We start from the raw sequence: 14,952 nt of genomic DNA, 5'->3' as shown, positions 1-14,952 counted from the left end.
ATCTTCTGATCCTAGGTGCATCACAGGTCCCAGCAGGGTGCGGCACACTCATGACTAGTGTTGAGTGATACTTTCCGATATTGAGAAATATCGGATCGGATTGGATCGGACCGATACCCAAAAAGTATCGGGTATCGCCGATTCCGATACCGGAAGTCCCATTCAAGTCAATGGGACAGAAATATTGGAATTAAAAAAAACAAACACTTTCTTTACTTGCACATCCTGTTCGGGAGGGTGAAGAGGTTGTGGGCTCTAAGTGGGCGGACACTGTGCGTGTCTGTGTGTGCAGGCGGGGTCTGTGCGGCCTGCCGGGGGTCTGTACGGGCCTGCTGGGGGTCTGTGCCAGCTGCCGGGGGTCTGTGCGGGCCTGCCAGAGGGCTGCGCGGGCTGCCGGGGGTCTGTGTGGGCCTGCCGGGGGTCTGTGCGGGCTGTCGGGGGTCTGTGCGGGCTGTCGGGGGTCTGTGCGGGCCTGCCGGGGGTCTGTGTGGGCCTGCCGGGGGTCTGTGCGGGCCTGCCGGGGGTCTGTGCGGGCCTGCCGGGGGTCTGTGCGGGCCTGCCGGGGGTCTGTGCGGGCCTGCCGGGGGTTGTGTGTGTGTGCAGGCATCGTCCGATGGGACTACAAGTCCCATCGGGCTATGCCTGCTACAATGACAGTGATTGACACATTAGCCAATGATGGGACAGTAGTAGTCCCATCATCCGGATAATGTGTTGAATGTAAAAAAAAAAATATATATATACATACTACATACATACTACATATATTCAACATTCATATAACATACTACATACATACTTCATATATACTACATTCATACAACATGCATACATACTACATATATACTACATTCATACAGCATACATACTACATATATACAACATACATACATACTACATACATACTACATTCATACAACATGCATACATACTTCATATATACTACATTCATACAACATACATGCATACTACATACTACATACATACTACATATATACTACATTCATACAACATACATACTACATACAGTTGTGGCCAAAAGTATTGACACCCCTGCAATTCTGTCAGATAATACTCAGTTTCTTCCTGAAAATGATTGCAAACACAAATTCTTTGGTATTATTATCTTCATTTAATTTGTCTTAAATGAAAAAACACAAAAGAGAATGAAGCAAAAAGCAAAACATTGATCATTTCACACAAAACTCCAAAAATGGGCCAGACAAATGTATTGGCACCCTCAGCCTAATACTTGGTTGCACAACCTTTAGCCAAAATAACTGCGACCAACCGCTTCCGGTAACCATCAATGAGTTTCTTACAATGCTCTGCTGGAATTTTAGACCATTCTTCTTTGGCAAACTGCTCCAGGTCCCTGATATTTGAAGGGTGCCCTCTCCAAACTGCCATTATTAGATCTCTCCACAGGTGTTCTATGGGATTCAGGTCTGGACTCATTGCTGACTAGCTTAGAAGTCTCCAGTGCTTTCTCTCAAACCATTTTCTAGTGCTTTTTGAAGTGTGTTTTGGGTCATTGTCCTGCTGGAAGACCCATGACCTCTGAGGGAGACCCAGTTTTCTCACACTGGGCCCTACATTATGCTGCAAAATTTGTTGGTAGTCTTCAGACTTCATAATGCCATGCACACGATCAAACAGTCCAGTGCCAGAGGCAGCAAAGCAACCCTAAAACATCAGGAACCTCTGCCATGTTTGACTGTAGGGACCGTGTTCTTTTCTTTGAATGCCTCTTTTTTTCTCCTGTAAACTCTATGTTGATGCCTTTGCCCAAAAAGCTCTACTTTTGTCTCATGTGACCAGAGAACATTCTTCCAAAACGTTTTAGGCTTTTTCAGGTAAGTTTTGGCAAACTCCAGCCTGGCTTTTTTATGTCTCAGGGTAAGAAGTGGGGTCTTCCTGGGTCTCCTACCATACAGTTCCTATTCATTCAGAAGCCGACGGATAGTACGGGTTGACACTGTTGTACCCTTGGACTGCAGGGCAGCTTGAACTTGCTTGGATGTTAGTCAAGGTTCTTTATCCAACATCCGCATCTTGCGTTGAAATCTCTTGTCAATTTTTCTTTTCCGTCCACATCTAGGGAGGTTAGCCACAGTGCCATGGGCTTTAAACTTCTTGATGACACTGCGCACGGTAGACACAGGAACATTCAGGTCTTTGGAGATGGACTTGTAGCCTTGAGATTGCTCATGCTTCCTCACAATTTGGTTTCTCAAGTCCTCAGACAGTTCTTTGGTCTTCTTTCTTTTCTCCATGCTCAATGTGGTACACACAAGGACACAGGACAGAGGTTGAGTCAAGTTTAATTCATGTCAACTGGCTGCAAGTGTGATTTAGTTATTGCCAACACCTGTTAGGTGCTACAGGTAAGTTACAGGTGCTGTTAATTACACAAATTAGAGAAGCATCACATGATTTTTCGAACAGTGCCAATACTTTTGTCCACCCTCTTTTTTATGTTTGGTGTGGAATTATATCCAATTTGGCTTTAGGGCAATTCTTTTTGTGTTTTTTTCATTTAAGACAAATTAAATGAAGAAAATAATACCAAAGAATTTGTGTTTGCAATCATTTTCAGGAAGAAACTGAGTATTATCTGACAGAATTGCAGGGGTGTCAATACTTTTGGCCACAACTGTATATACTACATTCATACAGAATACATACTACATATATACAACATTCATACAACATACATACATACTACATACATACTACATATATACAACATTCATACAACACACATACATACTACATACATACTACACATATACTACATTCATACAACATACATACATAATACATACTACATACATACTACATTCATACAACATGCATACATACTACATACATACTTCATATATACTACATTCATACAACATACATACATGCATACTACATACAGTACATACTACATATATACTACATTCATACAACATACTGTACATACATGCATAGTACATACATACTACATATATACTACATTCATACAACATACATACATACATACTACATACACTGCACAGACCGCGCACCATGATGACATCATTTCAGCAGCCAATCACAGCCACAACAGTGGCTCATTGCATTATGGGAACTTCCGATTCCGGTATCCGATATTGTAAAAATATCAGTACTCAGTATCGGAATTCTGATACAGCGAATATCGTCCGATACCCGATATTTGCATTATCGGAATGCTCAACACTACTCATGACAAATTACCTTCCTTCCAGCCACTATGAAAGGACAACAATTATATAATATGGACAAATAGGTGGGAAAGAAGAGCACTAAAGTGTTTGTGGATCTTCAAAACAGTAAAAAGAGTGAATGCGCTACAATTCTTATTTTTTCATTTTTCATACAGAGAAAATTGGTAGAGTTTTAGCATTTCTATAGCAAGAACTCCATTGCTAGATATAGAATATAGCGCAGTTCTATGTTTTATTTACTCTATATGGTTTTTGAGAAAAATTGGGCAGTAACAAATGTCAAAATAAGGCCACCTTTTGCTTACTAATAATTATTAGGATAAAAGGGCTTTTCTTCTTCTAGATAATCAAGAACAATCATTGCTAAAGACCCATATAATTCCGCAGCGACGGGGGCAAGCGTAAGCGAAAGGCAACAGGATTAACCACCTCCAAAATTTCGTAAGGCCCAATAAACTTGGGGCCCAGTTTAGCAGAAGGAATCCTCAACCTTATATTCTTAGTGGATAACCATACCTTATCCCCCACCTGGAATGCCGGCCTCACCCACTGTCATTTATCAGCAAAAATTTATATTTGCCCTGAGCCTCCCCAATGTTCTTCTGGCCTCCTCCCAGACCTCCCTCAACCGATGAATGGCCAAATAAACCCCTGGACACCCCAAATCCAGCCGAGAAAACTCACCAAAATGAGAGTGAAAACCATAATTACAAAAGAACGGGGAAGTACCAGTGGACTGATCGATGCGATTATTAAATGCGAATTCTGCCATGGGTAAAGAAGAGCACCAATCATCGTGTCGAGATGTGGCAAGACACTGCAAAATCTGCTCCAAAGATTGATTTGTCCTCTCAGTCTGACCTTTGGTCTCGGGTTGATAGGCTGAAGAAAAGGTCAAACTGATACCCAGCCTTTTACAAAAAGCCCTCCAGAACTTAGATACAAATTGTACCCCTCTATCAGAGCCACACTCACAGGCACACCATGTAATCGCACAACCCGCTCAATGAAAAGTTTCAATAATGATTCAGCATTAGGCAGTCCCTCCAATGGTACAAAATGCGCCTGTTTACTGAACCTATCCACTACCACCCAGACTACAGTTTTGCCATTAGAAGGGGGAAGGTCGGTGATAAAATCCATGGACAGATGAGTCCAAGATCTATCTGGAATTGGCAATGGCACCAATTCCCCGGCCGGCTGGTTATGGGAGGTTTTTGCATGGGCACATGTTTCACAGGAGGACACAAATACAGCGACACCAGAAGCCAATGAGGACCACCAAAACAGCCTAGCGATAGCCTTCCGTGTTGCTGAAACTCTAGGATGCCCACTGAGAGCCGAGTTGTGGAATTCCTGAAGCATCCTTAACTGATATTGGACAAGCACAAAAAACTTATTATCAGTCACGGACGGAGGAGCAAGAGACTGGGCCTCCCTAATCTCCTGCTCCAATGCCAAGGAAACACCAGCTAACACTACCCCATGCTGAAGAATGGAGGAAGGAGGTTCAGGAGGTGATATTGGATCCAAACTGTGACCAGCCTTCACATTCTTGGATCCAGGCCTAAAAGTGATGGAAAACTGAAATCGAGTAAAAAAAAAGTGACCACCTCGCCTGCCTCGGGGTTAAACATTTGGCAGACTCAATGTAAGACAGGTTCTTGTGGTCCATGATAGCCATAATTCGATGGACAGCCCCCTCCAAAAAATGCCTCTATTCTTCAAAAGCCAATTTAATGGCTAGTAACTCCCGGTTACCCACATCATAATTCCTTTCAGCAGAGGAAAACTTTTTAGAAAAGAAGGCACAGGGTCTTAAATTGGTTAATGTGGTGGGCCCCTGGGACAACACCACCCCCACTCCCACCTCTGAGGCGTCCACCTCAGCAATAAATGGCACAGACAGATCAGGTTGAGTCAATACAGGGGCATACATAAACATTCTTTTAAAGAATAAAATGCCACTACAGCTGGAGCTGACCAGTTTTTGAGATCAGCCCCCTTGCAAGTTAAATCAATGAGGGGTTTAACCTCCTGTGAAAACCCCTTGCTGAATTTTGTATAATAATTGGCAAAACCCAGAAATCGCTGGATACCCTTGAGATCTCCGGGTTGCACCCAATCCACAACAGCCTGTACCTTTCTAGGGTTCATGCGAAACCCCTCAGCAGACAAATTAAATCCCAGAAAGTACAATTCTTGCACAAAACAATCCAGTTTAGCAAAGAGAGAATTCTCCCTGAGACTCTGGAGGACTGCACTGAGATGACCCATATGTTTCAGTTTATCAACAGAATATATAAGGATATCATCCAGATACACCACCATGGAGCGCTCAATAAAATCAGAAAAAACATGATTAATAAAATTCTGAAACACAGCGGGCACATTAGTCAGACCAAAAGGCATAATCAGATTCTCAAACAAAGCTTCGGAGGTGAGGAATGCCGTTTTCTACTCATCCCCCTCCCGTATGCAAATGAGATTATATGCTCCCCTGAGGTCAAACTTAGAGAACCACCTGGCCCCAGACAATTGATTGTACAAATCAGGAATAAGTGGGAGGGGGTAAGTATTCCTCACAGTGATTTTGTTTAATTCTCAAAAATCGAGGCATGGGCGCAAAACACCATCTTTTTCCTTAACAAAAAAGAACCCTGCCACCACAGGAGAAACAGAGGGGCGGATGTGCCCTTTACAAAGGCTTTTGGAGATATACCACTTAATAGCAGCCCGCTCAAGGCGAGAGAGATTGTATAAACGGACCTTAGAGGCAATTTAGCACCAGGAACGAGATCAACAGCGCAATCGAGTGGGCGGTGTGGTGGTAGGACCTCAGCCTCCTTTTCAGAGAATACATCTTCAAAATCCTTCAGTTACTCTGGAATACCCTCCAGACTGCCGGATGACACAGACACATTAATAAGACAGCCTTTGAGACAACTAGGACCCCTATAAGCAATGCCCTGAGACTCCAAGTCAATGATCTGGTTATGTAATTGTAACCAGGGAAACCCCAACAGCAGGACCTTGGGAGTTGTCCAGAACAAAACATGTAATACGTTCTTGATGACAGGACCCCACCTTAAGGATAAACTCTTCAGGCATATACTTAACGACATTCTTAGCAAGGGGTGTTTTATTAATGGCCATGATAATAATGGGAGTTCCCAACCTGACTGTCCCTAACTTACATTTGGCCACTAGATTAGAGTCAATCAAGTTCAAAGATGACCTACAGTTCACAAAAGCTGAAGTGGGAGTACAACGGTTCTTGACACAAAGTTCCACTTCCAACTGTAATTTAAGAGATGAGGAAAAAAGTACCTGAGAGTCTGGGCAACCTCCTCAACAGATACCCAGACTTAGGCATTTCCTGGCACTTTTGGAGTTGGAGGACAGGAGGACAGTCCTTTTTCCAATGTCCCGGATTACCACAGTAGAAGCAGAGTTTCCCTTCTCGTCGTCGTCTCCTCTCCCTTTCCTTGAAGTTGGTGACCCCCACCTCCATGGGCTCAGATTGAGGAGTAGCATTGGGATGACTCAGGAGTAAAGGAACGTCTCGCTGCAAAACACCTCTTTCCCTTAACTTTCAATTCATCCTGATGGCCTGAGTCATAGCCTCCTCCAGAGAACTAGGTGGTGGATGGAGAGCCAGAGCGTCCTTCAAATGATCAGACAGTCCTCTCCGGAACTGGCACCTAAGCGCAGAGTCGTTCCACGACACTTCTGGAGATCATCGTCTAAACTCCGAGCAATACCACTCAGGCTGAGAGCTTTCTCTGGGCAAGACCCATGATAGAATCATAGAATAGAATCATAGAATCGTAGAGTTGGAAGGGACCTCCTGGGCCATCTGGTCCAACCCCCTGCTCAAAGCAGGATTCGCTAAATCATCCCAGACAGATGTCTGTCCAGCCTCTGTTTGAAGACTTCTATTGAAGGATAACTCACCACCTCTCGTGGCAGCCTGTTCCACTCATTGATCACGCTAACTGTCATAAAGTTTTTTCTAATATCTAATCTGTGTCTCCTCCCATTCAGTTTAATCCCATTGCTTCTAGTCTTTCCTTGTGCAAATTAAAATAAAGATGATCCTTCTACAATGTGACAGCCCTTGAGATATTTGTAGACAGCTATTAAGTCTCCTCTCAGTCTTCTCTTCTCCAAGCTAAACATTCCCAAATCCTGCAATCTTTCCTCATAAGACAGGGTTTGCAGACCGGTCACCATTCTGGTCGCTCTTTTCTGAACTGGCTCCAGTTTGTTGATGTCTTTTTTAAAATGTGGCACCCAAAACTGGACACAGTATTCCAGATGAGGTCTGACCAAAGAGGAGTAGAGGGCAATAATGACTTCACGTGATCTAGACTGTATGCTTCTGTTTATACATCCTAGAATTGCATTTGCCTTTTTTGCTGCTGCATCATACTGTTGACTCATATTCAGTCTGTGATCAATTAGTATATCCATGTCTTTTTCACATGTGCTGTTGCTTAGCCCTATTCCTTCCATTTTATATATGCTTTTGTCATTTTTATTGCCAAGATGTAGTACTTTGCATTTTTCCCTGTTAAAAACCATTCTGTTGCTGCCCACTGCTCCAGTTTATTTATATCTTTTGAATCCTCTCTCTCTCTTCTCTAGTATTAGTTATCCCTCCTAGCTTTGTGTCATCAGCAAATTTAATCAGTTTACCCTCAATTCCTTCATCTAAATCGTTGATAAAGATGTTGAACAATACAGGGCCCAGGACAGAGCCCTGTGGTACCCCACTTGAGACATTCCTCCAACTGGATGTGCAGCTATTTACGACCACTCTTTGGGTCTGATCTCTAAGCCAGTTTTGAATCCACCTAACAGTTCCCTTGTCCATTCCATACTTAGCCATTTTTACAATAAGGATTGTCTGATATACTTTGTCAAATGCTTTGCTGAAGTCAAGATATACTATATCTACAGCATTTCCCTGATCCACCCAATCAGTGATTCTGTCATAGAAGGAAATTAAGTTAGTCTAACATGACTTATTAGTTACAAACCCATGCTGACTGTTTAATCACTTAATTCCTGTCCAGGTACTTACATACATGTTGTTTAATAATTTGCTCAAAGATCTTTTCTGGTATAGAAGTCAGACTCACCGGCCTATAGTTGCCTGGGTCAACTTTCTTCCCCTTTTTGAAGATAAGAACAACATTTGCTCTTCTCCTGTCTTCTGGGACTTCTCCTGTTCTCCAAGAATTTTCAAAGATTATGGAGAGGGGTTCAAAAATTTCTTCTGCTATCTCCTTCAGAACTCTGGGGTGTAATTCATCTGGACCTGGAGACTTGAATTCATTTAGGTCAGCTAAGTGTTTCCTCACTAACTTTCTGTTTATAGATATCCTGGATTCTTCTATTCCCTTAATAGGACAGTGAAGAACCGTTGATGCTACATTTCCTTTCTGAGAGAAAACAGATGCAAAATAGGAATTTAAAAGTTCGGCCTTCTCAACATCCTGTCTAACCATTTCATCATTTTCATCCTGTAAAAATCCTATAGCATCTTTGACTTTTCTTTTACTTTTGACATATCTTCAAAATCCTCTGCCACCCCGACACGGTCTGGTTCATCATAAATGAGTCCTAAGGCCTCAAAAAACCTATCCACCGACATCCATTCAGGGGCAGTAGGGGACAGTGAGAAAATTCAAGATTGGGGACCCTCCCTGAGTAAGGAAATAGTTAATCCCACCCGCTGACTTTCATCTCCAGAGGACCGAAGTCTAAGTGAAAATAACAATTTGCAACTTTCCCTGAATGTGCAAAACTTATTATTTTCACCAGAAAAGGTGTCAGGGAGCTTGACCGAGGGTTTGGGAGAGTGCAAAGTGACATCTACAGAATCACCTGACCAGCTGACAACATGGGGGGTGGCACCCTGCACAGTTTTAACTGTCTCTGTAAACTCTTTCTGCAACTCAGTATGGGACGTGGCCAGGGCCCTATGTTCCACTGACAATTCCTGCATCATCTGTGTCAAACTTGACACCTGATCAGCCAAATTGCACAGCAGATCCATAACCAGGGAAAAAAGAGAATAAACCCCTCCAAATGTAAGGTCAGTCATAATGTAATGCTGCTAAGACGTTGTAGTGCGCAACCTCCACCAGGGGGTGCTAGTGGAGGAAAAAGGTTGCACTAACAGAGGAGCACCACAATGTCGCAGCACAGGTGCCACTAGGTGGCAGAAGAGAAGTCACACAGACTAGGTCAGGAACCGACGGGAAATTAAGTACCAGAGGACACAATACATGTGGTCAGAAACCAGCCAGAAAAGTCAGAGCCGAACGGTAGCAGGAACACCAGAGACGGAAGACAGGTAAACAGGTCAGAGGGCAAGTCGGGTCAAACACCAAGGGGTCACAATACAGAGAGCAAACACTAAGAAGAGTGTAGTAACGGGAGAGTGGGAACGAGACCTAGGAAAACGGGCAGAGGACAAATCAGGGTATAATGGGGTCAGCCGCTCAAGCCGGAGGCAGGAACTATAACTGACGCTGTCTGCAGGCAGCAGCAGACTGAAATAGCTAAACAGATCTCAAAATGAGGCAGGGAAAGTTAACCCCTGCATGACCAGACCGGGGAGATGATATCCAGAAACAAAACCCAACCTGGATCATGACACCCATAAATCTTTTTCAATCATTAAGTTTTATTTCAAACTGTAGTCCTGCAGCTGTGATGCCAGGGATACTGAAGTCTATGATTCTTTATGTGGTCCTTTAGTTTCCAAGGACAGATGGTTTTGCTTTCACATTTTATCCCTATTCAGATGTTAACTTTATTAACTAAAAGCAATTGGTATTTTACATCACACTTATGACCAGGAGTTAATTGCAATTCTGAGCGAAATTTTGACTTATCCTATCATTTTTCTTGTAAGATATTACTTCCAAGGCCATAGTCACCAGTTACATAGGAAATAATGAAAGACCAATATGAAACACTTAGATTCACACTGTAATACTGTACATCTATCACTTGCCACATGACAATATCTCTTTAAACCTTTTATCTTCAGCATTAAAATTAAAGGATTTACAAAGTGCAAAAGAAAAAATCAATTAGCAATCTGAGGCGTAGAGCTGACACAGCCTGTAACACCCACCTCCTTAGTGGCTCACTCTTCACTTGACATGAAAGTGATATCCTAATCTTGGCCATGAAAATGACCCTTGGGAAGCTGCATGGAAAGAAGTTATTGATCCAGAGAGGCTTTGTCACTGCCATGGCTGAGGGGAGAAATATTGTTTAAAAAGACAATCAAGAGTTTATTACTCACAGTGCACATAGAATATACACAAAGTTTAACGACATAGAAGTTATCTACATATGGCAGATCTACTTCCTTCCCAAGATGATGCTTCTGCTTTATACTTCAAACCAATTGATATTACCGAGATGATGACACATTAAAGCAACGACTTCTGGGAAACCCATTGCCAGATCAAATGACAAGGCTGCAGCACCATGTTGAGCAAAATGGCTATATCTTAAATTTTCCCTGCATAAAATTACAGACAAGTAGCTGCTCCCATACTTAACTCAGTTTTACTTGAATGGGGCTGAGATTCAGTTGTTTTCACAGCAATCAGTTCAAATGTGGTAATGAACTAGGATATCTAAGACCCAGATGTACAATACTGTGCAAAAGTTTTAGGCTGGTGTGGAAAAAAATGTTGTAAAGTAAGCATACTTTAAAAAATAGAAGTGCTAATAGTTTATTTCACTTAAAATGCAAAGTGAACAGACAAAAAAGACATTTAAAATCAAATCAATATTTGGGGTAACCAACCTTTGCCATTCTTCTAGATATACTTGCTTAAGGTCAGTCATTTTGTAGGACTATAGTCAGATGTATGAGTGACCAATTATACAAAAGATGTGACTGCAATAATCATCATTTTCACATGTTGGTTGAAGCACAGTCATTAACTGAAATAGAAATAGCTGTGTAGGAGGCTTAAAATTGGGTGAGGAACAGCGAAAAGGTGAGTTTGGGAAGGACAGTGTCATGTCGCAGGTCATGCACCATGGCAAGATGAAGCACAGCAATACAACACTAAGTAGTCATCCTGCATTAGCAAGATTTCAAAGGGTATCCAAAATGTGGTGTTCAAGCTCTTTTGAAGAACGTCCAAGAAATTGGCAATATTGAGGACCATAAATGCCCTGGTTAGCCAACAATTCTTGCAACAGATTAAATACACATCATGCTTACCTCAATTAAAAATCAGAAGATCCCCAGCAGAGCAATCGGCTTAGAACTGGCAGCAGCCAAAGGGACCAAATTACCAAGGACCAAGGAGTGTGGTTAGAAGTGGGCTTCAATGAATAAGGGCTGGAGAGAGGTACAAAAAATGATAGTCAACAGCAACAGTGAAAAATGTTGGAGGTTCCTTGCATGTTTGTTGGTATTTCTTGCTGAGGTCTACACACCTCCAGTCAGACGTTGAATGAGATATCTGCAATACCCTGCCCCCAGAGTGGGGATATGTGAATAGCCAGTCCCATCCATCTCTTTGACTGCTCATAAACCTGGCACTGATATGCCCTATTAACTCTCTCAGCACTATACATGCTGAAGCCTGCTTTCCCAGGCTTACATCACCGATATTACGAAACTCAATTATGTATATCTCCCCTCAAGGACCTGTTCGGCGGCCATCTTACATACTCCCCACCTCTGCTAAAAGTCAGGGGGCTTAGCACCTTCTGCCATCAAACAGTGGACCCTCCACAAAGTGTGAGCATTGTCATGTAGTTTCTTGGGTCTATGCTCTACATGGAAGTTATAATCCCGAAGAGCTAGGAAGTACCTGGTCACTCGGGCATTGTTCCCCTTCATCTCCCACATCCAACTCTGAGGGGCATGGTCTGACACTAGCCTGAATTTCCTTCCCAAAAGGAAGTACCTTAGAGTGTGCAACATACACTTGATGGCCAAACATTCCTTCTCCACTATGGAATAGTTCTACTTGCAGGATGACAGCTTTTGACTTATATACATTATGGGGCACCCTTCCCTGTTCATCTCTTATGATAAAACATCGCCCAGCCTAACATCTGATAAGTCTGTCTGGACCAAAAAGTCCTTAGAGAAGTCGGGTGCCACCAACAGTTCCTGGAAGGCCATCTCAGCTTCTGAAGACCATTTAGACACAACTGACTTTGTTCCTTTAAGGAGATCTATCAGAGGGGCTACTATCATGGTGAAGTTAAGGACAAACCAGCAATAGTAGCCCACAATTCCCAGGAATGCTCTCACCTGCTTCTTTGATAGAGATTTTGGCCAACTCTGGATCGCGTCAGCTTTATTTATTTGGGGCTTTATTTCGCCCTTGCCTACAAGAAAGTTCAAGTATTTAGCTTCCTCCATACCCATGGCACATTTCTTCACGTTTATGGAAAACCCTGCCTTCCATAGAGCATCAAATATCAGCTGAACTTTGCTTAGATGACTTCCTCAATCCTGGCTGAAGATCACAAAGTCATCAAGATAGGCCACTGCATACTTTTTGTGGCAAGCTAGGATTCAGTCCATGGGTCTCGGGAAGATGGTTGAAGCTGCTTGCAACCCAAACAACATCCTTATGTACTGAAACCAATTGTCTGGCAATGGGAAGGCCATCTTCTCCTTGGCATCTTGGGACATGGGAATTTGGTAGTACAATAGGTTAAGGGTGGTAATGTACCGGACCGGCCTTAGCCTTTCAACCAGTTCATCGACATGGGGCATTGGGTACGTAACAAACTTACAGACCTCATTCAGCTTCCTATAGTCATTGCAAAACCACCATTCTTTATCTGGCTTCAGCACTAAGACTATGGGACTGGACCAGCCACGCTTGGATTCTTCAATCACTCCCAGACTCAGCATCCAATTCACTTCTTTCAAGATCACCTCTCGGCGGGCTTCGTGAATCCAATATGGCTTCATGTTTACCCAAACATTAAGCTCCGTGAGAACTCTATGATCAGAGTACAATCCTGTTATTCTGAGAACAGGTCCTTGCTCCGATGTAGCAGCTCTCGGCACTGCTGCTTTTGGACACGTGACAGCTACTTTGCCACTTTGACCTCTTTCACGTCGGCATCAGACCAAATGTAGAGTCGGTGGCGAGGGAGGAATGGCAATTGGGTGGTGCTGCTGATGTTAGTGCAGATAGGTGGCGGAGGTGTGCTGTACTCACAGGAATGGGGGGTGATCCACATCTTGACGTCGACAGGCACGAGACAGAGGCAGGAATTGTATTTAACAGGTTTGCTTTTATTGGCCGCCCTCACGATGACCAGAACAAAACATGATAGATGTTTCACACTGTTATCCTCCTGCAGACAGGCCCGGGTACCTTCACTTGTACACTTTTTTCTGTCAGGCATACTTCGTGGCTCTATCCGCCGTGGCTGCCCAAGGCCAATCCACCACGGCGTTTCACCTTACAAAGTCCACCAATAATCCAGATCCTCACAGGCCGTCTCTGCCTGTGACCAATGTCCTATAGGGTCACCCCCCATGACCGTTTCCACTGTCCAAAGTCTCTTAGGGGTCTCCTTTGTGTGACAGACTCTCCTAACCTGTGAGCTCCCCTGTCTGACTGAAGCTTCTGGGAGCTTACCTCAGTATTTATTCAGACAGACCAGGTAGCCCCACCCTCTGTCATCTGACAGTCACCTCTGCCCAATCAGAGTCACCTTGACCTCTGGCAGTTATGTAACACTCAAGTGACAGTTACATAATCACTGCCATCGGCGCTCTCCAGTGACCTCTGATGGGCAGACTGCCACATGACACCTGCTGTCAAACTCTCTGTCTCCTATCACAGACAGAACCGTACGAAGCTCAACCTCCCCACACTACCCACTAGAATCGGGCTCCCTATCTTGCCATGTCTTTTTCAAGTTGACGTGGTGTACCTGTTAGAGATTCCGTCTCCTTGGTTGGTGGACTTTATAGCTGACGCCGCCAACCTGTGTGCTGGAAAAGGCAGTCTTTTTGTTTGGTTATGCTGAGTGGTTTATGAAGTTTTAATAAACCAGCCTGGACATTTTACTAAAACTGCTTCCTGTGCCTATCTCAACCTCAACTGAGTGAGTAGAAACCCTACAATTGGTGCTAGAAGCACAGCCAGGAATTTTGAGGGGAAATGTGATTGCCACAGAGCTATCGCACGTACTTGGTAAAAGTGACTGCAGGAGCGAAAGATGACAACATAGAGGAGTTGATAAAGCAACTGGTGTAGGCTAAACTCCATCAGGTATGGAAAGGGGAGGGGGGAGAGGAAATGTGAATTAAAATTATCCTTTATTGTAAATTGTTAGATAAAATTTTAGTATCAAATTTTAATTTTTTTAATCTCCAGCAGCAACAGCTATGGCAGCAGCAGTGGCGACAACAGCACCAGATGCAGTAGCAGCACAGGCAACAGATGGAACTCCTAGTGAAGGAGATCCGTGGCAGGGCACTCGCCCCACCCCCAATTCAAGGTGATGACTCACACGTGAGGAAGACGGTAAGGAGAGCCTTGCAAAAGATGACACCAGGTGATGGTGTTTAGGCCTTTCTGACGGTTTTCAAAAAGGTGGCAAAATGGGAGAAATTGCCTCCGAAGCAGTGGGAGGAGGTTCTGGCGCCATATCTAACAGGTGAATCGCAGAAGGCTTAATA

This window comes from Dendrobates tinctorius, unplaced genomic scaffold, assembly GCF_039654945.1.
Source record: "Dendrobates tinctorius isolate UK_male_01 unplaced genomic scaffold, ASM3965494v1 ptg000022l, whole genome shotgun sequence".
NCBI lineage: Eukaryota > Metazoa > Chordata > Amphibia > Anura > Dendrobatidae > Dendrobates > Dendrobates tinctorius.
Note: the sequence above shows the minus strand (reverse complement) of the source record.